The sequence below is a fragment of the Hevea brasiliensis genome, chromosome 15 (assembly GCF_030052815.1).
Source record: "Hevea brasiliensis isolate MT/VB/25A 57/8 chromosome 15, ASM3005281v1, whole genome shotgun sequence".
NCBI classification, from domain to species: Eukaryota; Viridiplantae; Streptophyta; class Magnoliopsida; order Malpighiales; family Euphorbiaceae; genus Hevea; species Hevea brasiliensis.
The window spans coordinates 59,402,046-59,428,397 of NC_079507.1; the positions used below are offsets into that span (position 1 = coordinate 59,402,046).

Here is a 26,352-nt window from a genome sequence, read left to right on the forward strand (position 1 = left end):
ATATACTCTAGCAAATGCAAGTTCAAGTTCTTCTACATTAGGAGATTCATAAGAATTTACCTCATTGTCACTTTCTTCTTCCTTTTGTGAACTCTCGACTTTCTCTTCAAGTGCCATCATACAAAGAAGAGCAGTCTATTTGTCGCTTGATTCATCATTTGAAGATTCTTCACTGTTGCTCCATACTACTTTCATAGCTTTTTTGCTTCTATCTTCTTTTCCTTTATTCTTTTTGAGTAATGGACATTTGGGCTTGATATGTCCAGGTTTGTGACACTCATAACATACAATTTCTTCTTTTGAATCTCTGAAATATTTATCCTTGGGAGTATACTTTTTTAAGAATTTCTTGTATTTGCTTCCTCCCTTCTTGAAAGCTCTTTTGAATTTTCTTGCAAGCATAGCCATTTCATCATCATCATCACTTGAAGCATTTGAGTTGTCACTTGAGTCAACTTTGAATGCAACTCCTTTCTTCTTTTCTTCATCCTCATTTGACTTGAGAGCAATGCTTTTCTTCTTCTTTTGCTCATTTTCAACTTCATCTTTCTTGTATACCATCTCATGTGCAATGAGAGAGCCAATGAGTTCATCATAGGTGAAAGTTTTAAAATCCTTGGTATCTTGGATAACTGTAGTCTTTGCTTCCCAAGATTTTGGAAGTGATCTAAGAATTTTCTTCACAAGTTCAGCTTCCTCAAATCTCTTACCAAGCGCTTTGAGAAGATTCACAAGATCAGTAAACCTTGTACTCATATTCGTAATTGATTCTCTTGGCCTCATCTCAAACAGCTCATAATCTCGAATAAGAAGGTTTGCTTTGGACTCTTTGACGACATCAGTTCCTTCATAAGTGACTTCAAACTTATCCCAAATTTCCTTAGCAGATTGAAATCCTGAAACACGATTGTATTCATTAAGGTCAAGTGAGCAATGCAAAATATTAATAGCTTTAGCATTTATAGAGATTTTCTTCCAATCATTGTCATCATATTCATCTTCAAGTTTTGGAACCTTTGAAGTTCCTGGACCATTCTTTTGAGGAACATGTGGACCATTTTTAATAATTCTCCATGCATCAATATCTACAGATTGTATGAAATTTCTCATTCTTACTTTCCAAAATGAATAATTAGTGCCATTGAAGAGTGGTGGTCTAGTGATTGAGTAGCCTTTAACTAATGATGCGGGTATACCGGCAGAATTACTAGATGAACTAGCCATTGTGGATCACTCTAAGGTTGTAAGACCCTAAGCAAGAGAGACAAGCTCTGATATCAATTTGTTGTCCCAAAATAGTCCAAGAGGGGGGTGAATTGGACTTTAATAATTTTTCGGCCCTTGCTTGTAGCCTAATGAAAAATTGCGGCTTTGTTCAACTAGGTGCTTCTCTATATAAAATGAAAGTAATATGTGCTTCAACAATGTGTTCCTAAGTTGCAATTCAAGCCTCAATCAATATATATGGCAATAACTAACAAAGCATGCATCATACAATGAATAACTAATTTCTCAAATCACTCAATATGTCCACAAATTTATCAACTCAATCTATTCAAGCAACATTCAATATCATATATAGCAAGAAAAATTTAAATTGCACAAAAATAAGGAGGTCAAGGTTAGAGAGATCAAACACAACTATTTTTATAGTGGTTCGGCTTAACTAGCCTACATCCACTCTCTCAAAGAACCCTCTTTGAGTCTTTTCTCCACTATTTGCTCTTTTAAAGGCAAGAGACAAAAAGCCCTTTACACTTTTTCAACACCAAGCTTTCACCAAGGTAGCTTGAAACCTTCACAAGTGCTATCACAAGCACTTTCTCTCTCAAGCTTCAATAGGTGCTTGTACAACCTCTCAAAAATGCAATTCAATGTTGTAACACTCACTCTTACTCAATACAAATCAAACTATAAAGAAGAGATGAGTTGATTTGCCAATGGAAGCTCAAAATCTTTAAAGCTCTTGAATGAAAGCAATAAATGAAAAATCAATGTTGGAGTTCAAATGTAGACTTTCATCAAATGTAAATGAAGTGAAGAATGTGTATTTATAGTCCCAAATCATTTTAGACCGTTTGAAACCCTTTTGGAACGTTATACACACTGCCCAAGATAAAATAGCCGTTATTTTGTCCTTTTGTGCGAAGTTGAGCAGCTCTGATAAATTAGCAAACTAATGAAATTTTAGGAGCAGTCAGTAAACTGGTTAGTAAACTAAAGTTTTTAGCAAACTTATTAACAAACTAAAAAATTTAGCAAACCAGTTAGCAAACTAAGTCAACAGCTGCATATCTCAACTTGCAATGTCAAATGATTTAGACCTTAAAAAATATTTCAATGGTAGTATTCAAGGTCATGATGAGAAAAAGTAATCAGAAAATAAAATTTTATTTTTGAGCTCCATATGACTAAATTCTCATATGTCCTTTTCACAAAAGACCTAAGACTCACTCCTTAATACTATGCCTTTCATACATTTTCTTTGAGTCTTGGCTTCCATAGTCTTGTCCTTTTCTCATTTTGAATTTGTCTTGAAATGCCTTTGAGTATCCTTTCTCCTTAGATGCAACTTCAAGAATTCTTTAGTAATAAGACAAAGAATCTACACATCACTTTGAAGTTAGGTTAGATAGATTCTCTTTGAGTTTTGTTATCATCAAAATCAATGCTCATTTTGAGCTACACGGGGTCAACAGGTCAGACTTTGAGAGCCTTACTGATCACCCAATTGTGAAAAAAAAAAAAAAAAAAGTATTTCACCCACCTACCTCTCAGGTTTCTGCTGTCACAGAATCACTCCCTTTGTGCGCACTCATATGGTAAATAAATCATAATTTTAAGTAGATTTTATCATAATTTGACATACATTTATCATGTTTCTTGAAGATTTTCACTGGTGGTGACCACTGATAAATGAAGTTCATGTGCAGATAATATGTTTGATTATTTGTCGCTTAAAGATGCAGAATGAACAAAAATTAAGGACCCATTTCACTGTTATATCCATATTTGCATTTTTTTTCCCCTTCCTGCTTCCAAACGGACTATGACACAAAGAAGACAAGTAAACCACAAAAAATATAAAGGGGGTTGGGGGGGAACCGAATCTTCAGAATGGATAATGGATTTCAAAGTGAATCAAGATAACCTAAATCATTAGCCGCTTGATGGTAGGTAAGCGTCCTTCTCCAGCTATGTGGTGTGATGGGTTCCTTCTCCAGGTAAGCGTACTTCTTGCACTCATAAACGGAAAAATAAGCACCTTACCAAACATGGCGATAAGGGTGATGCAGCATTAAAAAGCATCTAAACTTTCTTTTCTTGGTGGGTTTGGTGTGGGGAGATCAAACTGATTATAAGACCCACAAATAATTTGGATTGCAGACGTAAACTTTGGGCTGGGCTGTGCTGGCCTAGCCTTTCCAGGCTTTAGGCATGAACTGGAATCGCATATATCTGCTAATATCTTCAGTCATTTGCGCCTAAAGGCAAGTTCTGCTGATTCTTTAATTAACCATTCAAATAGTATCATTGTTAATTACATGCGTTACAAAGTGAGATTTTAGACAACAATCGACATATTTTCCGTGATTACCTTTTGGTGATCATTAACTCATATAAATTTTTGTAAAATTAACAAATTAATTGGGACTTTGGGATGGTTCACATTACAATTTCCTGTTGATATTTTGAAGAAAATGATTTTTTATTGTATATTGTAGCATTAATTTACAAGTATTTATATGACAGACAGAATTACAACACAAACTATAAGATGGAGATCTATCTTTACAGTATCCATCTAACAATGCAAAGAGTTGAAAAGGAAAAAATAATATGGGAAAAAATTATAAATAATAGCTTGATTTAGGCCTTCAAATAATAGGTTAATAATTTCCTTGTATGTTTTGAATAAAAACTATAGCATAAATATATAATAACACATATTTTTAAAAATAAAATTTGCATCAAGAACATAATATGCGTGTGTTTCATGATTATATTACAAGTTTTCAATGAAACAAAAAACGAATGTAGGTGCAGCAAACTCCTATTGTTCTTTTCTGTAACATTACACAGAGAGAGAGAGCCTCTGAATATATATATATATATATATATATATATTAATGTACCTGGAGTTATACGACTTGGTATTTTCCCTGCTTGACATGTTTATTACCTTGTCTTCTTCATCAAGAACGGCAAAAAAAGAGTGAAAGAATAGCCACACAGAGGGGTGTCGAATTCCATGTAAAAAGCCTAGTCAAATGAGCAGTCTCTTAGCTAATGCCTAGCATCCATTGTCTACTCGACCTTCAAATATATCTCAGAGATCACCTAGCCCTAATTCCCTTTTTTGTACAAAAATAAACTAAATTTGAACAGAGATTATAAAACCTAGCTACAAAGAAAGGAAGTTATTTTCAGAACCTCGATCCATGGACGGATCAACATAGCCCAAACTATCCTCCTTAGAATGATCATTCATCAACAAACGTATATATCTTGCAAATAATTCCATTCTAAGAGATTTTGGCATTACTCAGAAACAGTAGTGCATTTGCAAAAAATTTTTACGAGCTCAATATATAAAAATAAATAATAAAATATTGTTAAAATAAAAAATATAACATTTGTATTTTATAATTAGATTCAATGTAATTTAATACTTAAACAGTATAAAAATATTATATTATTATTATTATTATTATTATTATTATTATTATTATAACTTTCTATAAGAAATTAAAAGTTATTAATTGATATATCTATATTATTTTGTCTTGATAAAATTATTATTGAAAAATAAATAATTTTTTTTTAAGGAGAAAAAGTAAATAAATTTTTAAATGTTTTGTTCCAATTAATTTTAAAATTTTTTAATTTTTAATAATTAAATTAATGAGATTTAATCCGATACTTATAAAAAGTCAATTAGCCACTGCACAGATAGTAAGGTAAACTACTTTTACCTGTCATAACAAGGGCAGGAATTGATGGATTCTCTAATGATGGCCCACCAGGGACGTAATTCTCTCGTGATGGCCCACCAAAGACTTACTGGCCCTTTGAATTTGGCTCCGTCTACTTGTCCCCAGAATAATACTGTATACGTAATTTATAAATAATTTTGAAATTGTTTTATTATTTTAAAATTTTTATTAAGAATTTTAAAATATTTTTGAAAAATTTTTTCCCAATAATAATTTCAGTACTGATATTAAATAAACTCTTAATCAATAAGAAATGTATCAATTAATAATGCATTCGCATAGTACACAAATGTGCATGCATTGTAAAAGTTCTCCTCTTTGAAATTCGTTTATTATTCATACAGAATTAGGGTTTATATGTATAAGAACCTTTCAATTCATGAGTCATATACATACTTAGTTTTTGTTCTAATTAGATAATGATTTAATGGACTCGTATTATATTTACTAGGGATATGAATTTGTAGCCATTGGATTAACATATTTCCATGTACATAGGAAAATGAGAAATTAAATTACCATAAACATTACAAAATTTTATCCTTAATTGTCATGATATTCAGAGTGAAATAACCTATTTTCACCACTAGCAACCATATATTATGACAATACATATTGATCACCAACACTATCATCAACACCATTGCCCTGCCACTAACACCACTATCATCATTGACAGCTTTTATCAAACTAACCATTGTCACCGCCACCCCTAGCCCTACCAGCACTAGTTTACATTAAATGAGTAAATCAACCATCTCCCATCTCTAATTATAGCTAAAACCTATATTTTCTATCTAATCCCTCTCCCTCCCAACCACTTAATTAAGTTTGATGAGAATAAATTATCAATTAATATATGCTGCATGGTCTATCCTATATATATGTTAATATTCTCATAGTTCCTATTTGATAATCATACTTATGTATTTCAAATAAAGGAGGATTTTGGTTTGTTTTTTGTGCAAAACATCACAAAACATCAATGTAATATCAAGTTTAAAAACCATTTTTCCCCATAATCTCCATATATATCCATATTGATCCTTAGAAAACCAGTAAGAGAGTTTTCAAGGTGTGTTATGAGAAGTTTTCCTCTTAGCTAGGATACTACATAGTCATGCTTACTCGACTCATACTAGCTATAGTCTAAAACCAAGCATAACATGCAGTAGCAAGCAACCAAATTCTCTGTATAATGTTAAGAGATTATCAAGAAACCTTTTATATTTTTATAAAAATAAATCGATTATACTGAAATACATGAATGATAATGACAGCTTACAACCAAAACAAACAGTTTTGTTTATACGATTGATTAAAACCTTTATGATCTATGATTTAAAAAAAGGATGAATTAATGACACACACACATGTCGACAGATCAAACCTTTCAATACAGTCTAAAGGAGCGGCCAAAGGCATAAGTGCATAAAATCACCGAGCAACTAAGATTCAAACCTTTCAATAAAGGGAAAGAAGTCAAAGGCATTGATCTTTTCACTAACGGTGAGTATTTTATGTATGTAACTAAAGGAAGTCCGATCATGAAAAAATGAAAGTAATCAAGACTGGATAATATGTAACTAGCCCTTTTCCCAGTAGCGTTATAAATTTGACCTATATATATTAATTGCAGGTCGAACAGACAATGAAAGCAAGGTTAATCTGCAAAAAGACTGCTCCCTTGACAAGCATATAGCATGGAACACACTCACCCGGCAGCCACTCGTATCTTTATACTGTTATACCTTTCCTCTTCGATATCCATTTTGGGGTATGGAGATACCAAGAACCTGGCATACAACAGTAATAAGACAATATAAATAATAAGTAATTAATTTCCCTCTGAAAGCAAATCAAAGGGCGTAGTACGGAGAGGCTATGTTAATAAAGAAATTAAAACTCAATCAGAAGAAGATAGGGAGGAAGACGAAGTACCTATATGTGTAGAGGAGATTACTGAGGCTCAAAGCCATATATTCTGGTGTGGTGTTCTTCTCTGGTAGAAAGCAACCTAATTTTACAGATAAATAGATGCATTCAAGGGTGGATAATTTTTTAATTAAAAAAATTATCCACCGTTGAAAAAATTATGATTTTTTAATTGGACAAGATTTCTAAAGTAGAAGGATAGGAATTTCGGACATTGCTTAGCTTTGACTTGTTGGTGCTATAGTTCTTCATTATCTAATTATTAGCCTCCTTTTTACGAGTGAGATCGACTTGCCCAAAATTCAAGTTAAATAGTCAAAATTCTATATGAATGTTTAATTTTATAGTTAAAAAAAGTCAAACACTGTTTTAGATTGTCAAAAAGTCAAACGAGCCAAACAAAGCACCAAGGACTAAAACAAGATCGAACAAAATCCCTTCATTCGCCCAATAAGGTGAATAAAAGATATACCGAGTAATAATCATGCTCACAACCAAGCAAAGTGCATATCTTACGCACCGAGCAATAATCACGCCAGCAAACAAGAGCGGATTTCACAGAGATAACCTTAACAGATCAATTAAGATTATCTCCAATAACGAAGCAACGGCTATTTTCCTAAAAGGCCTATAAATACTAACTAAGTAATCAGAAATATATATACATATTCTCATTTTCAAATTCTCATTACAAGTTCTTTCAATATCCTCAAAAACAATTCTCTAACTTGAGCGTCAAAATAACTTTCTAGAAAGCTACTTACGTCACTCTTTTTTTTCTTATTGCAAACTTATGTGACATTAGAATCAAGTCCAGAAACTTCCGGTAACATTAATATGTTTGTGTGTTTTCCATTCAGAGACTTAGATAACATTGGAATTCATGCTTCAAAGCCCATTGTTCTAAAAATAATTTTAATATTATTAATTTAAAATTTATTAATAAATAACTTCAATTTATTAATTTATTTTACCAGTGTACTCTTCTCTAGTCTCCCTGATTTTATTTCTTTTAATAAATTTTAAATTTGCTTAACTAAAAACTCCAACTAAAGAATATATATATATATATATATATATATATATATATATATATATATATATATATATATATATATATATATATATATATATATTATATGCGTGATTTCGATGGGATTTTTTTTTTCTCTTAAGTAATCTTCCTATATCGAATCCAAATCCCGACTTGTTTAATTTATTTATAGTTCGGAAAAAAAATGACAAAAAACTTGAATAAAACCTTCAAGACTAAAATATATGTAATGTATGAGCCATTGGGCAGTATTTCATCCCTGCTTGTTTATAATATCTCATCTTCAAAATATTTATTGAGACCTGATACATCATATATCTAAGATATACATAATTAGGTTTCACTTATTTTACATATGGGTTAAGTTTCACTTATTTTACATATAGGTCTTACTTTGGGTTTATGATAGATGGAACCTAAGCAAGAATTAGAATTCCCTTTTCACCTTAGGTTTAAAAAGGTGATAAAAGAATACCTCTTCTTACTTTTAAACTTGAAACTCCAAAAAAGGAGGAAAATCATCTAAGAATCCAGCAAATTATATAGCAGCAGCAGCATAGAAGTTAGTAGGAAAAATGCAGCATTAGGCAAGTCACAAAAACTTCTGGGACGTGAGAAGCAGCCAAGTGCTAATAAATATATAGCAGTTGAACAACTCATGATATATTAAAGGAAAAACAAGGGCGATATATATATATATATATATATGGTCCATTCAGATTAGTCTTGTTAATGAAAACTTCACATATTAATATTAATTTTACTATTCATATTACCTATGATAAAATCCTAACCATCTAACTAATTAAAGAGTATATATATATATATATAACTTGATCTTCTTTTCATTGTATACTTTTATGAATGTTATATGATTTAATCGATTGTTTACGTGCACCTTTAATTTTATACTGAGATATCTAATTTTAATATTTATAAGCTCAGTGATGGAGTTAGACATTATATTATGAAGGGCCCATACCATATGATATATATTTGTGTACACATTTATGCAAAATATATATTAATTATACAGTATATAATTTATATTAAATTAATAATTTTAAAATATATAAAAATAATGAATAAAAGTTCATTTGAATTGTTTTTCTTATAAATATAATTTATTAAATAAGTTTTCTTATTAATAAAAAATATATTTTAATTTAAAAATTAAAAGTAAGTAACAAAATCAAACACTCTCTAAAGAGTATTTTTTTAAATAGTTTTTTTAACTTATAAACATAATTAAATACTAATCTATTTATAACTTTCTACTTATAAATAAATTTAACCAATTTATAAGTCAAACTAAACACACTCTTAGTTTTGTATCTTCAAAAAATCAAAATAAATTTTATTTATACATAAGATAAAATTGATGTTATTTTTATTAAGCCATTACCTTAAAAATTTGAATTTTAAAGGGATAAGTTTCCCTTGCTATCTCAATCAGTATAGTCTTAAAAGGGGTGTTAGATATTGTAATTATTTTAATATATGCATGTATTATTTTTTTTTTTATAAGCGGAAATATTTATTTAATCCCAAGTTATTACTATTATTCTTATTTACAATATTTCTCATGTAAATCAGTATATATATTTTTCATATACCTCAGGTATTATTATTTTAACACAATATATACAAATGAAAAAAATTTATTCGCTCTAGTGTTGTGAATAATATACGCATACGTACTTTGTTCATATTTCAAAATTTTAATCTCCTAAACTTAATTATTAAGTATATTAGCTCATTTACACAAATTAATTATAAGTAAATTTAAATAGCAATTAATATAAAATATACAAATGTAAAAAAAAAAAAAGAAATTATGAATAACAGAAAATAAAAATCAATATTTTAAATACAATAAGTTAAACTATAAAAAAAAAATAATATTTTTATATGAAGTAATCTTTTGAAACAAATGTTGTATTGCATGTGTATCAAATAATTTATAATTTTAATTATTTTATTTATAATATATATTAACTATTAAATTTAATTATTTAAATTAAAATAGTAATTTTAGTGTTATTTTAGTTAATTTTATAAATAATACTTTTGGTTTATAAATTATTATATTTTTGTTATATAAGTTAGATATTATAATCAATTCAACTATAATATATAATTTAAAATTAATAAAATTATCTAATAACTCTTTCAAAAATATGAACGGGCATGTAAAAATTTTATTTAAAAGTTAAAACGATAAATCGATATTACATGCAAGTTTTCTTCCATATTAAATTCGTTTAATTTCTATTTTGTTTTAGTTTTAAAGAAACCAAATATAATTTACTTATATTTTAATATTTTTAATATAATAAAATAATAAATCTTTAAAAATATAAATGTGAGAAAATATTGTTTAAAAGTTAAAATGATGAAATCGGATATGGCATGCAAGTTTTCTTAGTTAAATTTATTCAAACTCTATTTTTTAAAGGACATAATATTTTGTTTGCCTATATTTTAATATTTGAAATAATATTTTTTTTTTTTTTGGTGAGACTGTGCATATATCCAATGATTAAAATTTTTATAGTGAGTCTCATTTTCACATATTCGTTCATATACTTATAGTATTTTATTTAATTAATATATTCACACCGTCATTAACTTACATCTATTATAATATATATAATTTAAAAATGTATCATAAGATTTAATGTCTTATCATTTGACGGACAAAACTTTATTATGTCACGATCTTTATTAGTTAATGAAATACTGTTAATTTCTTAATTATTTCAATTAGGGTTAATATCACATCAGTAATTTGTTGAAAACTATTACATAAATATATTTTTAAATTAAAAATATATTATTGTACATATGTATGATATCCGAAGGGGAAATATATTCATAAAAAAAAAAGAAAATTTAACTTTTTACGTGAATAGGAAAAGAAGTAAAATTTATCATGAAAATTTTATAATTAAAATTAACATTTCATTTTATCTATAATCTATTTTTCTAATTTCGATCTTAAATATGTTAGCTTTTTTTTTATAGCTTTAAAATTTTATTATTATAAATAATATTAAAAAATTAAGATTATTTTTATCACGTGAAGTAAAGGATTCACCACATGTAGTATAAAATATTAATTTAATTTAATTAAATACAAAATAGAATTTTAATTTTAAAAGCTTTAAATTTATTTTCAATAAATTTTATTTTAATAGTAATTAAATTAACTAAAATATGGGAAAAAGCTTTATCATAAATTAACTAAAATATGGGAAAAAGCTTTATCATAAATATTAAACCGTGGAAGAATCGAGTCAATGAGTTTCTAAGTTCAATCAGTGGTCAACGGTTCAACTAATAAATCACTAAAAATTCATTAAGTATATATTAACTAAATGTTATACTTATTAATATAATTAAACTAAAGTTAAATTTTATTTTTAAAATCAGTATTTCAATATTTATTAGGTTATTCTTACATATATTTTAATAATACTTTTAAATTTTATATGCAAAGTTTATTTAATTTTAAATATTTTATTCTGAAATAAATATTTTTTAAATAAATAACTATCTTCCTTAATATTTAAGAAAAATTAATTATACATTCAAAAAATTAAAAATAAGCATATCATTTTATAAAATTTTTTATTTTACTAAGAATAAAAACATAGCAGCTGAATAACATTTATTCATATTTTTTAAAAATTTTCAATGTAAAAATTTAAATTAGTCGAGTCAATGGGTGATTTGGTCATAGGTTACAGATTCAACCTCTGAGTTATTTAGTTTTTTTTCAATTTAACTCCTTATCCGATTTAATTAGAGACTCAGCTCGATTTTATATTTAAATCACTAAGTCAACTCACTAAGTGAATCCAAATTTTATAACAATGATTTTGTAACATCCTAATTGAAATAGTATACTTATTTATATTTTATTACGTAGTTTTCTTATTTAAATTTGAATGTTGTACTTGTTTTTTCATATAAATATGGATTCTTAGTATAATGGCTAAAAAAAAATTGAATTTTTCCACAACTTTTCATTTTTAATTAAAATTTCTATATGTCATCGTTTTATCCTCAAACTTTTACATATCTATATATAATCAGGTGATCTGATTGGTGAAAATATATAAAATCACTAACATATAATGTTCATTAGAATAAAAAATTACCATGGACAGGTCTTCACATTTCTCACTAAAAGGTTATTTTATTGAATTAAAAACTCAGTTTAGTTGGAACAATTTAGGAAATTTCACTTATTAAATGACTAAACTTCTAAAATTAAATTAATATTAAAATTTAAGGTTTTAATATAATAAAATTAAAAATTTTATTTAAAATTAAAAATACATACAAAAATTTAAAATTCTTAATTATTTAAACTTTTTCAAGCATATTTTAAACTAATACTTTGAATAGTCTCATATATGAATTTAAAGAGTTTGTAAAGGTGAAAGGTTAGTTAGCTAATTGGTTAATTTTAACTCAGTCCACTCATTTGCCTTCACCCGTTTAATTAATTAATTGATAAAGTATTAGAGTAGGTCTGGCCTGATTCAATTCAAATATCAAGGTTCTCGATGTTGTCACCTGATCCCATATCATAATATTATAAATGATTCAAAAAGCTTATAAAGATAAAAGGCTAGCTATCTAATTAAATAATTCTAACCTTTTAATAATGATTAGTCTTAACCACATAAGCTCATCTCACTCTTCACAAATCCTTACCTTAGCCAATTCATTCACCTATATTCTTAAGCAATTAAAAATAATGCTAAATTCGCTTCTCTAGTCATCTATAATCAAGGGATTCAATAGGGAATTCCTTTGCAGTCACAAATTAATTGTTAAGGAGGTTATTAATTAATTTGTAAATGCTAAAACTGTCAAGGCTTTTAATTATTATTATTATTATTATTATTATTAATTCGATCGAAGAAATTAAAGAGAAATATGGATTTCAACCCTTAATTAACTTGATTGAAAGTAATATAGCAATATTAATGCTCAAGAATCAGAAGATATATATATATATATATATATATATATATATATATTTTTTTTTTTTTCAAACGAAGGATGAAGAAGATATCGTACCAATTAAAAACAAGAAACGATTTAAAAGAAAATAATACTATTGTCAGTGGTAGTTGAAGTACTATGATTGAGAGGGTAGGTATAAATATAATGGGAACAAGAAACTTTTTAAAAGAAAAGAATATTATTGTCAGTGGTTGTTGAAGTACTACGATTGAGTGGGTAGGTATAAATATAATGGGCAGTTGGAAGAAAGAATATACAAGCTCACTATGATTTTCAATTAAAATTGGATTAAATATACATATTTTAAAATAGCCTATCATCGATTTAAAAAAATAAAATTCATTACATTTATATATTTACTTTCAAAAAAAAATATGAATTTTCATTTATATGAATTTAGTAAAAATTCAAGTATTTAATTTTTGAATTAATCGAAAAAACTATAAATCTTCACCCTATGTTAATAAATAAATTAATAATAATTTACTCTATTATTTATTATTTATAATTATGAAAGTATATTTATTATTGAAAAAGATATTTAAAATTTTAATTAGTAGATAAAAGCAAAAATATATAATAAATAAAAGTTAGATGCAAAATACATATTTTAAAGTAAATATATGTATTGAAAATAATAAAAAGAAGAAAAAAAGAATGAGAAAAAAAAATCAACTCAGCTAACATATGCATTAGGAGGAGAACTAAAAAAAAAAAAAGCAGAAAAAAAATTACAATAGCAAATTCTTTGGGTCTTTTCATAACTAATAATAAATAATAGAGTAAATTATTATTAATTTAGTAATATTTTTTTCAGTTAATTCAAAAATAAAATTTAAATTTTTACAGAATTCATATAAATAAAAATATTTATCATTTTAATTTTGAAAATATGTATATAAATATAATTGTTTTTATTAAAAATAAGAAAGACGTGTAAAAATACATTTTGTAAGGCCAATGGAAAAAAAAAAGCTACACTTATCCCAACTAATTATAAGTTCATCTAAGGGCAGAGGGCACGTTCCAGCCCCTTTCTACGAAGAAACTAACTGATTTCTTCGAGTGACCTCTCACCCTCCCCAACTGAGCAACTACATATATTTTATTGAGTTGAACTACCTGCCTTGCTCGTTTGTATCACTCAATTAATGGAAAAATAAATCATTTTATATCAATAATAATTTTTTATTTTTTTATTAAAATTTAAATTCACAATCTCATAATTGTAGAGAATCAAAATATATTTGTCAGACCACATATCATATATGTAATTAAACTATTTTTTTATATAAATCTCTTCATTTAATATGAATGGTCTGTATTTTATAAAGCAATAAACAATAAATTTCATAAATGTATAAAAATTTTTATGTGTGCCATGTTATTTTATGAGAAAAAAGAGAAAAAAAAAATTGTGGTGTATAAATATGTAGTTGAATATGGCTCGTGCATTTGTCCTTCTTTATATATATATATATATATATACACACACACACACAAGTGACCATGTGAGAAAAAACTAGCTATCATTTGCATGGATTGAATTAATGGAAATCAGCCAAAAGTTGACGAATTAAAAGTACCGAGAGAAGAAAAATATTACCGCAAATACCTTTGTTTTTAATGTACCCATTTTGGCTCTTTAGGATAAGCTTCACGCGTGACTTAACCACCTTTTCTTCTGGCACAGAGTTGAATATATGCAGATTTTAGGGAATTGAATTCCATGCAAAAGCCTTGTCAAATAAGTAGTCTTTGCTTCACACCTCACATTCGTCGCATGTTCGACCTTGGAAACATTTTCTAGAACCGCCCTTTCCTTTTTTTCTTGGTTAATTTTTATTTTTTTAAATAAAAGAAGAGAATACTAGCATATACTGTTATAATCTAGATTTACACTCCACCTCCTAACCACCTTATCAACTAATGTTCAGTATTATTGTTATAATTAATTTGTTTTATTACACAGAGTTCCCTTTCTCTCCCCCTAACTAGTACAAGGTCTTGAATGCAGTATGAGTATATAGATGGTTTTGGGAAATTTTTAATATATATTTTTTGTTTATTTAGCTTTACTATAGCTATTGGTGAGAGAAGAAGACTGTACGTTGGTTGTATTGGCTGTGACCAAGTGACACCAACAAAAACGTTACGTTGAAATCTTTAGACTCAATCCTGGCCCCTGATCTGATATTAATTCTTTCGAATTCTAAGTTTTATTTTAATGCACATACCATCAGATTAAGTTTAAGCCGTATAATCAAAATATATATTCTCCTATGCTCATTTCAAAGTAAAAGCTCTGCATTGGAGGGGGATAGGACTACCTGAGGTTCCTATAATAAAAAAATCGTTATAGGCTTGAGTGTCAGATTCAGAGTATGGAATAAAAAAAAAAAAAAAGCTCAATACAGACAAGAGCTTCAAGACAATTCATTTCGTACATAAGTCCATTGAAGACCTCAATAAAGTTCTGGCCACACATCAAGGCCCAGAACCCAAAAAAACAGTTATTGCCCATCGTATAAAAAAGGCCATGGTCCCTCAATATATTTATCGAACTCCTCACCGGAAGGGAGGACCAGTACCAGCTTAACCTAATCGAGAAAAAAGAGAGAGATGTATATAAAGGTAATCACACCTATTCAAAAAGAGGAACGGGTGTCTTCTTCCTCTTCTTCTTCTCCTCCTTCTAAACTCTAAAAGTTAATGACATAATTTATTGAAGTAGTAATCAATAATAACTAAAGTTATTTAGTTCCTTAGTCTTTTGTTATAAGAATATGGATATGGATCAAGAATCAAGATTGTCCTTTCCAAGGCATTTATTTTGTAGTGGACTTTTGTTTTCAATTCTCTGGTGGAAAGGAAAACTTTTGCAGAGGTTAACATTGATGAGACCATTAGATAGAAGCTCCCAAATATATACTAAGACTAATTTCGTTATCGAATTTACTCTTGAGTTCCCAACTTCAAACCTACTTTCACAGTTTCATCGAACAATATTTATGAAGCTCTGAAGCTCCTTGATCTTAAGAGATAATTAACATATATTTCATCCTTTTGTATGCTACAATACCTATAACTTGGTATTGACAAATATATATTTCATTGCAGACATGCAAATTTAATATATTATGGATTATAATTAATTTGACAGTAATCAGTTTTTCTTTCCTTCCTATAGCAATATCATTATTTCAGTACACCTGAAAGTCACAAACCACAAAGCTAACCAAAGTAATTCCTCATAAGACAAATGGGTGCATGAGCATAAATCTAGCTAATTGGTTATGTTGCACCCGTGGCATCAATGGAGGAGGGGCCAAAACAAAGGGTATTTTTAGATCCTATTTCATAACATAGTAGACGCTAAATCTAGGTTATTTTATTATGTATATCGTTATCCTGTTGGTGCTAAACACGTCTAAATGAGGGTTTTTGATATATTCCCGAACATATATGTTTGATCAAGGTCGAACAGACAACGAAACGAAGGCTAATTCGCAAAAGACTGCTCACTTGACCAAGCATAGCAAGGAAATCACTCACCCGGCTGATGAACATCTGATCGATGTATAGCTTGTTTAATTTTGTTTGCTGGATATAGATAGAAAGAAAGAATTCTCATCAATTTAATTCCATGGTGGAATTAAGTGCATGTAATCACCCCAAATATATAGAATCCACCTGAAAATAACCAAAACAAAGTTGATGTTGAAAGCCCTGAATCAACCTTAAAAAAGACAAGAGAGGATCATAAAGCTGGCAAGAAATACAGATGAAGCTTTAGAGAGCCAAAGAAGACGAAGAGGTACCTGCAACCAGCTGCAAGGTCCCATAGACCTTGGATTGAAAACCCATCTAGTTCTATTATGGTATGTGTTGGGCGATAAGGGATTTGATTTTTATAGAGATTGAGGTTAAAAAAATAAAAAAAATCGTTGTAATTAATTGAAGCGTGTGGATATGTTGGTATTGTGTGTATCTGCCACCATTGGCACGTGAGAAATGTTTGAACCACGGGTGAGACATAGGTTTTGATGAGAAATAATAATGGTGCATGTGCATTCCCTATCTTAACAACCTTCCCAGTTAAAGATAAATTCTCTTGAAATGCAGTGGAGTGGAGGTTAGCTGTGCTCGTGTGATTCTTGAAAAGCTGATGGACGATACTTGATCGTACATGTTGTTTTGTGCTCATGATCCCACTTCCATCTACCTTCCTTCCTCTTCAATTTCTGGATTGGACCTTCGTGGCCCAAGTTATTTCTCTTCTTTTTTTATATATTCAATAATTTAATTATTTATTATTTTTATTATCAATTTTAATAATTTTATAAATTAAAATTTTATTTATTTAACAAATAATTTATACATGAAAAATATTTTTTATATAAATATTTTTTATGATTTAATTATAATATTAAATTAATAATATATATATATATATTTGTTTCATATATGCATAAGTATTTTCATATTTTAATAAGATTATTAAAATCTAAAAAATAAAAATAACTTTCTATTTAAAAAATATTTTCTTTAAAAATAATTTTTTTATTAAAAAATATTTTCTATTAACTAATTTTTCTAAATATTCAAATACTAAAAAAATGTGAAAAAAATATTTTTCATAAAATAAATGAAGCCTAAAATTAATTTTATAATGTAAAAATTATATATATATATAAACATTATACATTTAGCATAGTCTGAAAATATTTTTATCTTTCCTCTCTCGTCTTCTCTATCTCCTCTCTTTTTTTTCTTTTATTTTTTATGAATAAAAGATATGGAAAAAAATAGGACATAATTTCTCTTTTTATTTATTTTTTTTTTTTACATTTTTCACTCATTAAGCATGTAAAAAATTGTATGCATTGTTAAAATACTAGAATATATTAATAAAATTTTGTTAGGAATAATGTCGTATAATAAACTATAAAATTTTGTATATATTTTATTTATATTTATATTATTTGTTTTTATATTTGTATTATTTATTATAGCAACTCATAACATTAAATATTTTCGATAAAAATAGTGTGAATCGAAGGAAATAAACTAATCACAGGAATCTGGGGGCCTTTAATTAAGTAGGGCCGAAAACAAGTTGTCATAATTGATATCGTGATTTCGGTGTGCATATTGTCATTTTTTCTTATTTTAAATTGAATTATATTAACAAAAATTAAAATTTATCAAATTAAAATAAATTAATTCAATTTAATTCAATTGAATGATCCTTTTTTTTTCAAATCTTTATTTTTTTTATTATTTACTATTCACATTGACATCCTTACATTTACAGAATAAGCTTTGTTCAAACCAATTTCGAGTAAAAGCAAACAAAATTTTCATGAACACAGAGGGTTTATTAAGCAATATTAACTATTAAACTGTTAACCATTAGATATTATATGTTAATTAACTGTTTATATAGTAATTTAAAATAGAAATATTTAGTAAAAATAGCAGTTAAATATAAAAATAGTAGTATCATCTATTTGACTCTAGTTAAAATATTTTATCAACTTCTAAAAATTAGAAAGGTAACATTTCATTAAATACTCACTCAACCTCTAAATAATGTTAATATAAACATTATACCACCGAACAATATCAATAAAAAAGGTAGTGCTTTAACTAAGATTAAAATTCTAAATATTATCTTAAAAATTATTATTGAATAAAGTCATAATTGATCACAAGATTTCAAATAAACATCTAGCCATAAAAAAAAAATTCATTAGTAGAAAATTTCCAATTCAAAGTTCAAAGAATGAAAGAAAAAAAAAAAGAAACAATAATAATTTAGTAAAAAAAAAAAAAAACGAAACCAACGATTTCAATTTGGTTACCAATCATAATCAATTCAAAAAAATATCATATTTAACTATTCAACCATCCAACTTACACAAAGTGGAGTCAATTGACCAAATCTTTTTTTTTTTTAATTGTTTATATATTATATGTAAAATTAATTATATGATCAGCTAAAATAATTTTTTAACTCACTAAAATCTTTAAAACATTATTATATTTAAAAAAAATGAATATTTAATTTTTTGTACTAAATTTAAAAATATTACAATTTGGGTATTTATAAAAAAAAAAATTATTTACAATAACATGAAAATTTTCTATTTTAAAATATATAAATGCTAAAAATATCATTATCCACTTCTATCCTTTAATCTTCAAATCATGAAATCAAGAGTTAAAAATTATTATCTAGAAATTAATAATGAATACAAATTAATATTTAACCTTCATTAACTTTTATTAACATTTTAAAATAATTCATAAACAAGATTAAGAGATTAATCCTTTATTTACATTCCACTTTCATACCAAATGTTAGGTTCTTTTTTTTTCATTTTAATACTAATTAAAAACATAACCTTTTGCAATTATTTTTCCTTAATTTATGCAATGAATTTGTTACTTTCAATCAACCAACTTGTAAAAAAGTCAAGGCTTGCCTTCCCCACATGGTATAATAAATGCTAGTCTGAGCAATAAGCAAGCTTACCTAAATTTAAAAAATTAAAAATTATCAATGCAATGATTTTGACGGTGGAAAGAAACAAATAGAATTGAATTATTTGAACCAAGAGTCAAAATAATTTAGGGAATTTTTGAAATTATTCGCTTGGCCCAAAACTAGCTCACCAATCAAAACCTAGAATTGCTATTTACGTACGGTAAATCATCAATATACGTTATTTTCTTTCCCAGGGTATAAGTCAAATTTTAGTTCATCTAGTTTTGTAGCCATGGCCTTGCTACCCTATAATAGGAAATTAATTATCAGCTTGATAGGGTTGCCGTGCGTGCTGTGTGGAAGCATAATTATAATGGGGAAGGGTAATTAAGTATGTGAAGGACCTTAATTATAATTATTAAATTATGTAATATATATTTTCTTCAACTAAAACTTACAAAACAGAATTCTCTCGCTATTAGATGAGATCACATGATCTTCCAATCCAATATGGTAATTAATTAGGCATTAAGGGCAGAGGCAGGGGACAAGGGGTAGCTTTGGCGTTAGTTCCTTCTATAACAACAACAATTCTTTGAAATTACCAAACCCTAGCTAGGAACCATCACCAATCCATACCCTATAAGAGAGGCAATGAAATTAAAACTTATATAATATATATCTGCATTAAAAAAAAAAAAAAAAAAAAAAAAACTTAGAATAAGAATGTGCCATATAATATATATATCCAACTAATCTCACATTACAATGCATATATACTTTTGAGAATACTTATGTGTTAGATCATTGAACCAATATATTATTGGTTTATTTTATGTTTTCTTTTTTTTTATAAAATATACGTGTTTGATGTATGGATTGCACTTTCAATTCGTAAGTTGACTATATCACAACACAAAAAAAAAGAAATCTAGAGGCTAGACTTAGACAATCAAATATTGTTGACAAAGGAAAAGTTTGAATCACGAATTCCTTTAGTGGGAAGTGAAGAATAAAAACATTTGACTTTGATTGATACTTTTTTAGTTGGGATCATCAGTTGTGTGTGTGTGTGGATACTTCTACCAACAACCCCCTCAGACCCCAACCCTACCAAACATTGGAGGTAATTAAGGTAACTACCCACTCTACTTTTAACGCTAAGTTTGTTTGGGGTCCATCCCAAGTTTTATTAGTATTGAGTTGATTATATTTCATTATCTATTTTTTTTTTAATGTAAAAAAATCAAGGCTCTCCTGTGAAATAACGGTCATAATTCATTTAAACTCGATGCTTGAGGTCATTGGTCGCCATCTTTGATTTAACCCTTCCTATGAGAGAGGACCTACCACTAAATTCGAGGTGGGTCTTAATGGGATGCATATTGGCACATCTTGCAATAAATCCAATTACACTTCAGAAAAGAGGCAATATTCGGCTATCATGCTAGTGTGAGGGATTGAATATGGAGATGAGACCATATCATGCCACCCCACCTGGCTTACTACAAGAATACCACCACTACAAAAAAAAAAAAAAAAAAAAAAAAGATTAGCAACGGACCAAGTCGATTGCTAATTCATTAAAATCGGTTGTTAATCGATTTAGTAACTGATTCAGTTAGTTGTAATGAACCTGATTGTAAATAACAATCGACAATCAAATTGGTTACAAATAACAACCGATAACTAAATCGATTGCTAAATCAATTAAACTTAAAAAAAAAAAAAAACTTTTGATAAACAAAACTATCTTTTGCTAGCAGCAACTGATTTAGCAACCGAGATCGATTGCTAATAGTAACCGAAATATGATTAGTTGCAAAAAATTTAATGTCTTTAATTTTATAATTTTGTAACTATTTTGTAAATCGTTTACTTTTTGCAACTAATTTAACAACCGAAAAGTCAATTGCTAATTTTAAAAAAATATAAAAAAAATAAATTTTCAAATAAAAAATAAAAAATCCAAATAAATAAAATTTTCAAAAATTACTAAAATAATAAATTATTAATGAAAATCAGTACCAAAAATTAATATAAAAATATTATAAAAAATTACTAATAATAACTATTATCAAAAATATTAATTTAAAATTAAATATAAAAACATATTTATAAGACTTAGTAAAAAAATACCATATATATATATATATATATATATATATATATATATATATATATATATATATATATATATATATATATATATATATATATATATATATATATATAATAACAAAATTACTAAAAATTAGTACTACAAATAATTTATTAACAAAAAATATATTTGTATAAAATTTTTTGTTTTATATAAAAGAAAAATAAATTAAATAAAAAAGATGAGAAAAAAAAAGAAGATGAAAAAAAAAAGATGAGAGAGAAAAAATAATGAAGAAAAGAGATGAGAAAGAAAAAGATGATGAAGAAAATATATTATAAAGAAAAGATTATAAAAAAGAAAATAGATGAAAAAGAAAAAAATGATGAAGAAGAAAATATATGAAAAAATAAAATATATGAGAAAAAATGATGAAGAAAATAGATGAAAAAGAAAAAATAATAAAGAAAATATGTTGGAAAAAAATGATAGATAAAAAAGATAAGAATGAAAAAAAAGATGAAAAAAAAGTAGTGAAAAAGAAAATGAGTAATAATTTATATAAATGAATTAGCAACTGATTGTCGATTGCTAATTTCTTTTAAAAATTAGGCGAAAATTTTTAGATGAAAAATTTTATAACTAATTAGAATTGTTGTAAAATCTATTATTAATAGCAACCGATTTTAATCAATTGTAAATCAAAATAAAAAATAAAAAATGGATAGAAATTTTTGGAGGAAAAAAATCGATTGCTAATAGCAACGAATTTTAATCAGTTCCAAAAATGATTACTATTAGCAATCAATTCGTAAATCAGTTGCGAATAAAATAAATTGGACGAAAATTTTTGAAGAAAAAAATCAATTGCAAAATCGATTGCTAATGGCAACCAATTTTAATCGGTTGCAAAAATCAGTTGTTGTTAGCAACCAATTCACAAATTGATTACAAATTAAAAAGAAAATGAACAAAAATTTTTAGAAGAAAAAATTTAACAATCGATTTACAATTAATTATAAAAATCGGTTGCTATTAGCAATCGATAATGAATTTGTTACAAATAATAATCGATTTTAGCAATAGATTGCAAATCAAGTGCTAATTTTAGAGCCAATTAAAATAATTATTTAATATAGTAATTAATTCCCTAAATCAGTTGCTGTTAGCAATTAATTTTAAAATTGATTGCTATTAGCAATAGATTTTAGCAATCAATTTTAAAATCAATTGATAATCATATATTTAAGGTTTTTCTAATATTGATTAGCAACCGATTTAGCAACCAATTATAAATCAGTTACTATTAATAACTAATTATAAATCAATTGCTATTAGCAACTAATTATAAAATTGGTTACTAATAACAACCGATTTAGCAACTGATTCTTGAATCGATTGCTAAATTTTTTTTTAAATTAATTATTTTATTAGAAAAAATTGAAATCATAAATCGATTGTAAAATTGATCGCTAATAGTAATCGATTTTAATCAGTTACAATAATCAGTTGTGAAACTGATTATTTTTTTTTAGTGGTGGTATATTTAATTTTGTTTATATTTATTTGTTTTTCTTGTAAATAGAAATTGACTTAAATTATTTTTAATTATAATTAATATAATCATAATATATTTTATATTCTATGTACTAAAAAAAATACACAATGTGCTTTGTTAGAAAAGAAAAAGCATCATCTTTTATTAATTAATCCATAAAACTTGGCTACATTTACCATTAGTATGATATCAATGTGAATTTTGTCTTGAATTCTTGTATAAAAAGGTTTAGGTTTCTTTTTCTTTTTTAAAGCCAGGATTGGAGAGAGATTAGCGTGTTTAATTATTACTTAAATTCTTGATATTTTTATTGAGAAAAGCATTGTCAGGATATCTATTGTTCTTTATTAGGCAACTAATTAGGCCCTGGAATAAATTAAAATTTGAGTGGAAGCAAATAACTCACTCATCCAATTTCCTCCTTGTCCTCAATATATAGGTAGCTATCAGAGCAGTAATTCCCCTTCATAAATGCTAAACTATACTATTCCTTCCATTGCGAATAGTCAAATATCAAACAATGAAATAGACCTAAATGGAAAAGAAAAAAAAAATCGAAGAAACATATGAACACTTGAGTCCACAACTTTATGAAGCATAAAACTTGGAAAATGGCAATCCAGCCATCTGCTCAATGAGCGACGCCAATGTGGGTGTTGTTTAACCATATGCACCACCTACCGTGCTGTGTCTCTCCGGCCAAACCATATACTTCACCTACTTGCCTTTCCTTTTCCCTCCTTTCATTTTCATTAATCCAATGAATAATTTTGTAATTTTTTTTTAATTTTTTTATGGTGCGTGGACCAGTAATCTAGCAATCATAATAATGTATATTTCAACGATCAAGAAAAATTGACTGTTGCCCCCCAATTAGTTCGACCACAGAATATATCAATGATAATGTGTTGCCAAAAAGGTTTCTTTCGATTAAGAAATGACCTTCTTAATGCTGGGCCATTGATAATGGTTGGTAGGTTGCAGAAGTGATATTTTAGATATATTTTCTTTAATAGGGAATTGGAAGAGCACGATTTTAAATTTGACTCTGCTTAATAATTATTATTATGCTTTTAATTATTATATCGAGTCAGATAATTGATCATGTCTGAGTAATTATATATAGATTTTTTTTATTATTAATAAAAAATATATCGATGTAACGTTAAAAAATGGTTAAATTAAAAAAAAAAATTATCGATGTAATGCGGTGAATAATAATAATAATAATAATAATAATAATAATTCGGAGGTCTAAAAATGCGTTGTTCCTATCGTATTTGTCGTAACTGGTAAATGATAAATAAAAAAAATAAAAATAAAAATGTAAAGCGTCCAGCCGTCAACTTTGAAGATCGCTGTGAAAGTCTGTTCATGGGCTTCAGCCCATCAAAAAAACAATAAAGAATGAACAACTAAAATCCTTTTCTCTGAATTTTACATAAATTATTACTTTATTAATCACATGTTTAATTGTTTGTCCTCTCATTTTTTTTAATTAATTAGTGCTATTTTTTTAATTCGCAAGACAAAATTTATTGCTATTTTATCCCCATTTAATATAAAAAAAGATATAGGCGGCCAGTAACTATGCCAAAGTGAATAATTCAAATAATTCAAAGTAAAATTATACACTTTAATGCAAATAGCATTCATACTTCTCTTTTTAAAATCTACTATTAAATCATTAATTATTTTTCTTTATCTTAATCTAAAATCTGTTATATCTTCAATAATTTAAAAATTTTAAACTAAAATTGAAAATGAAAATTGCATATTTAAAAATATTATTAAAATAATTTGAATTTTGGCTTATAAGGAAAAAAAATTGTGTGAAAGTTTTTATATTGCTTGATTGATGAGTGCGATAGAATCTAATGATGTGAATGAGCTAATGATCATATAGCATTTGGGGGTGTTTAAAATAATAATAAAAGAATTATGGCTGACCCCAAAAGAGAAAAATCTGTTAAAATTCAGAATTATGCATGGTTGTTGTTAAAGATGTGGAAGCGACAGAAAAAAAAAATGGCCAAAGAGCAAGCACACAATGATAATAAACAGATTAGAAAGTATTATTATATGTGGAGAAAAAAAGTGTAACGAGAAAGCTGGGAAATATTAATGTATCTTTTCGATGTTCAGATTGTCAATTTGTATTTTCTTAACTATGACACAATTGGACAAAGCTTTTAGCTACCTTCTTCACAAATAAATGAATGAAGATCGAACAAAAAATACAGAAAAAAAAAAGGAGGGAAGATGTGGTTGATTCCTCTTCTAAGGTTTGGGGAAAATACAAAAAGAAAAAAAAAAGTTCTATATATATATTATGGGCATATAATATAATCGCTGGTATCAAGTGGATGATGGCTTTGGGTGAACTTGTTATGGCAAGGAGACGACCCTGAAGGCGGCACAGGCCCCCGCGGAAGCCGGTTTTGAAGCAAGAAACCGAGCTCTGCAACCTTCAAAGGCCTGGCACAAGCGGCCGTGGAAGCCATTGCGAAAACTATAAGGAAAAGCACAAATACAAACCTCCAACACAGCCAAAATCTCTCCATGGATGGCATGATGATGCAAAAGCTTTTTCTTGGTCGTTATATAATAGGAGAAAGAGAGGGAAGATGGAGATGGCGGTTGAATTGAAATGCCGTTTATATTGGACTAAAGGAATGAATATATAGTTGGCATCTTATTATATATGTTAAAAGTTTGAAGGTTAAAGAAAATTTTTAAGGTTGGGTTTGAAGAATGGCGAGACCATAATTAATTTGCCCGTTTGAAGTTTGAACATGAACTAGTTTAAAATGAAAGTCACAAGTTGGAATTATGTGATATATAGCAGCCAATTTAGAAACGCAGCAACGAATTGCTGGTCTTGATCTATTTTCTGGTTTTCGTCTATTATTCACTCTCTCCCTGTGCGCAATTCTTCAAAAAAGACTACTCCCAAGTGGCAAGCCTAACGTATATTTCTAATATATGTGGTGACATTCACTCATAAATATTATATCTAATGTTTAAATTTGGGATTATAATTTTAATATTTATTATTGTATCAAAACTCATTACTTAGATAATATTTTTTTATTAAGACCAATGCCAAATGATCACACACATATATATGTAAAATATGGATGTTTTGTTGGAAAGAATAGTCTAGCTAAT

General features: G+C 27.1%; 2 long non-coding RNA genes across 2 annotated transcripts; both read right to left on the minus strand.

Moving 5' to 3' along the window:
* Positions 1-5,500: 5,500 nt before the first annotated feature.
* Positions 5,501-7,913, minus strand: LOC110640612 (uncharacterized). The gene is made up of 2 exons (XR_002492147.2): positions 6,939-7,913; positions 5,501-6,793 (listed from the first exon to the last, which is right to left on the minus strand). It is a non-coding gene; the product is annotated as an uncharacterized LOC110640612 (long non-coding RNA).
* Positions 7,914-15,371: 7,458 nt separating this feature from the next.
* On the minus strand, positions 15,372-16,983 carry LOC110640611 (uncharacterized). The gene is made up of 2 exons (XR_002492146.2): positions 16,851-16,983; positions 15,372-16,722 (listed from the first exon to the last, which is right to left on the minus strand). It is a non-coding gene; the product is annotated as an uncharacterized LOC110640611 (long non-coding RNA).
* Positions 16,984-26,352: the final 9,369 nt, after the last annotated feature.